The sequence below is a fragment of the Morus notabilis genome, unplaced genomic scaffold (genome assembly GCF_000414095.1).
Source record: "Morus notabilis unplaced genomic scaffold, ASM41409v2 Scaffold271, whole genome shotgun sequence".
Lineage (NCBI taxonomy): Eukaryota > Viridiplantae > Streptophyta > Magnoliopsida > Rosales > Moraceae > Morus > Morus notabilis.
The window spans coordinates 500,948-505,346 of record NW_010365721.1 but is presented as its reverse complement, the minus strand read 5'-3'; positions in this window follow the sequence as shown (position 1 = coordinate 505,346).

Genomic DNA, 4,399 nt, shown 5'->3' with positions numbered 1-4,399 from the left:
TTATTATTTAAATAATGTGATTATTTAAATTTGAATTTGAATTGTGAAGATAATTTAAATTTATCCTTTTGAACTTATTTGATAAGTTGTTCAATTTAGAATTCAAATTAATTTAAGTTTGACTTAAATTCAAATTTGAATTTGAATTAAAATTGGACTACAGTATAAAAGATGAATTCTCTTCCTTCATTATCCAATTTTGGCGCCACACACAGGGTTAGAAAACCCTAGAGGTGGCCGGCCACTTTAGGGATAAGTAGAGGAGTTTTTGTTGTTCCAAATTAAAATAGGAGATAGAGATTTGATTTTGTTTTGAAGCTTGACTTCTACTCTTTAAATATGAGAATGATAGAAAATTGTGAACACAATTTTGAAAGCAATTTTTTCTGCCCTAAGAGTTGGTGGCCGAATTTTCTCAAAGGAAAAAAGAGAGGAAAATTTTTTCTCCCAAAAATTCCACATCGTGCATGCGTTGATATTTGTGGAAAATTTGAGTGTTTAATCAAACCTGTTTTGTCTCACGTGTGCCCACACACATGTTTACGTGAAATCAAAGAATTGACGTGGAAGACTTTGGTTTTCTAAACACAAAGCTTGGAGCAAGGACTGTTCGTGGACAAAGAACTCAAGTTATCATCCGAGTCAGCTTTCAGGTACTTTTCCTGATTGAGTTCTTGATATATACAATTAATGTGATTAATTTATTCGTGCATAAATTAATATAATCTATAGAGTATCTCAAAAGTTTTATGAAATTTTTGTTATACACGATCCGCCTCCCTGCCACGCTTCCACATCCAAATTCGATTCAACATTATAGTGGTTCACCCTTGATTTGAGAGCTACATCTGCTGTACTGTGAGGAGGAAAGAAAATTCACTACTTTGGAAGAGAATACATGCACTAATGCTCAGAATGAGACTTAGGGATTTTCTAACTTATCACCCCTTATTTATACTCATAGTCACCGCCCATATCCTTTTCTTTTTTTGAATTTAGGATATTTTCTTTATCTGTTGGGATAATTTCCCAAAAGATAGAGATTACAATCAATCAGGACGGTCTCCTTATTTAAACTTCATATATTTGAATTACAAATAACACATCTTGGGGCAAATCTCGCAAATCTCATTTCTTACATAGCCTCGACTTCATAAACATTCACAGAAGCCTCTTCACCTTCGATTACGGGTACAATCGATTTCATGCTTACATTTGGCGTTTCTTTCTAGCGATCAACCCCTAAGAAAGTTGCCTGTTGACATGGCGTCTAAGGCTGAGCTATCCTTGATCATTTAGTGTCTCATTTAAGGCATGTGTGCCCCATCCAAGGTCTTATTTAAGGTTCGACGTTTTACCCTACAATGGTAATTACATACCAAGTATGGAGAGTACAAATAAAATAGTTTTCTAATCACATGAACCTTTTAAATTTTCATCAAAGGCAAAAGATGCTTTCAATTTTTACTCTTTTACCGAACAAAAAAAAAGTCCATTCTTCCTTCTTTAGGATAATTTCAAATTTGGCCTCCAAAAAATAGGGTTTCGCAGACAGTCTGTGCGAGCACGCGGTCAGACCGCGCGGGCACGCACAGCGTGCGGCACCAGCGCGGCCAGTGCGCGCCCAGTTCGCGCGGGCGCACAAAAAGACCGTGCGGGTGCGTATAGCGCACGGCCATCCCACGCGCGCGTGCTCGTGTTGGAAATGTGTCCAGAAAGTAGAATGTAATTTGTTATTTATGAAATGGCAAATATCGGACATCATTGTTTTTGCTGACGTTTATAAATAAAATAAAGTTATGTTTTAATTCATACTCAAGAGTGTTAGTAATATTGCTTAGTCCATAAATTGTTATCAATGAAAGAAGAGTCAGGGAATCCCTGCCGGACAAGCTCTTCTGATATAGTTTAAAATTCATATTCGCAGTCTTAGGATCGATTGGGCAATCAAATCCGATTATGACTGTTAGATCAAACCATATGATGTTGGTCTCGGGGCATAGGAGTTGGACTCTGTGGTTGATCTAGACATGTTCACAACATGTTGAATAGACCATGTAACTAATTAGGTTAGAGCAAAAACCGTTTACAGAGCTCTAAACCTAATTATTACAACTTAAGTATATTTGTATAATTATCTCAATCCTGAAGTGAATACATAACTCAACTTAATTTCTCATGGTCTTTGATTCACCAATGAGATTAGTTCATAGTTTTTGAACAACATCTCGGCTATTGGGATCATGACATAATTAAGTTGGAGTTGTGTGATTCACAGATATGGAATTCGTAAGCGATAATGTCACCTCATGCTTTATTGATGGGTGTGTGAATAAATAAACCAGGCTTGGTATTCAATGATGGTATTCATTGATTAAGACATCGTGACATGTGCGAGACATCTTACGAACATATGTCTTTCTTATTCACAGTCATATAAAGGAGTTGAGGAAACAATGACTGGAATGGTAAAATGGTAATTTTCTATACCATTCTAGTCACTGATATTTACGAAGGATAATAGTGCATTTATTCTGTGGACCGTGTGATAAATTGTATTAACATCATCAGAAAAAATAGTGCATATGAATCAAGAGATTAGTCGGCATCGAACCTTTAGTGGAGTCGTACGATGTCAGAATTAAATACATCGATAACTTATCGGGATAAATTAATCGAGTATTGTAATTCCATAGCTTTGTTCATATGGGTCCATTCGGTCTCAAGGCTAGCTCTAATAAGTGAGAAAATTGAAACTGATGTTTTATTGCACAATTGTGTTTAAATAAATTCATTATGTTATTTTTCATTTATTTGATAATTGAAAAATAAAAGGAATGTATTTGAATTTTAAAATTAATGGTGATTAATTTAAAATTCAAAATAGAATTTGAACATGATTTGATTTGGCAATAAATGGGAAGGAAAATTCAGAAATCCCTAAGGCAAGAGGGAATTCGGATTTTGATTAAAAAGAGGAAGGAAAATTCGAAAATCCCAACTAGGGTTTGAGTTTTCGAATTTCCTCTTATAAAAAGATATTATTGAAAACCCTAATGGTGGCTAAGAAAAAAAATATCTCACTCTCATTCTCTCCCAAGGGTGGCCGGATTTTGTAACAAAATTAGAAGGAAAATTGTTTTCCTTAGGTTTTTAAAAAAGAGCCCACTCTCTAATCCCAAAACACTTAGAGTCATAGTCTTGAATCAACGAGTGGTTTGTGGTGGGATCGTGTTCATAAATAAACGGTATTGTTTTACGGAAATTCTCCATCTCAGAACGTGAGATAGTGAGACAAGATCCTTGCGGCCATATTGATCCGATCGTCTTAAAGGTATGATTGTCATTTTATTCCTTTATCAATAAACATATATCATGCATGTATCTCTCGTTGTGATTTACGTTTAATTTGAAATTAAAAGATATGTGAAAATTTTTTAAAATTTCCGCCTACAAGTTTGTTGTTTTTTAAATGATTTTTCACTTAAAAATCACAACTTGATCCTACAACTCGCACCCAGGTGCGCGGCTGGCAGCCCGGATTCGGGAATTGGACCCGAGAGTTTTCAAAACCCTCGTAATGCGTGCCCACGGACCCGGAAAAGTTCCGGACCCCAAGGAAGGTGAAATCCAACCCGAAGACAAAGAATGAAGCTGAAGAATAAAGAACTCGAGAATCGAAGACCCGTTGATGTAACGGAAGAATATAATTATTGTAATTATTTATTTATTCAATTCGATTGAGTTGTAATTTATTTTTCCATAGGACCCGGTCAAATCCATCTCAATAGCCGATTGCATATATTTATATTTTATGTTGATAATTATATCTTATATGTCCATGCATATAACATGCCATATAGATATAATGTGCCTACTCATATGTTTTATAACATGCCATGCATATACGCGCATTTGTTATTGTTTATTTTATTTATTATAAAAGGGTTTTAGAACAATAAAATAAGTATCATGCGCTAAAATCGATTTAATATGATTAAATTGATTTAAGTTGCAAAATTGATTTGCAAAATATTGTTACATGTGAAATTAAATGTACAAGTTAAATTTTGAAATTTCACATATCCGAAAAATAAATTGTTTATTTTTCGATTTAAAAATCATGAGATGTTTTTCAAACTAAATACATATTTGTAAAATAATGAGTGGGAGAGGGTTGTATGACAATACGACCAACTAGTCTCCACCGTTAGCGCAACACCGTGAGATCCGGAAAGGGACTTTGCGGCAACATTGAATCACCCTCCTAAAGGAGAGTGTCCTTGCCGGATCAATAACAAGGTTGGCTTCCTAGAGGTAAGATTTCAAGATGTATTTCTGAATTGACTACCCAAAGGTAGCAATCCGGAGTTAAGTCAATGGGATCTGAAACGGTGGG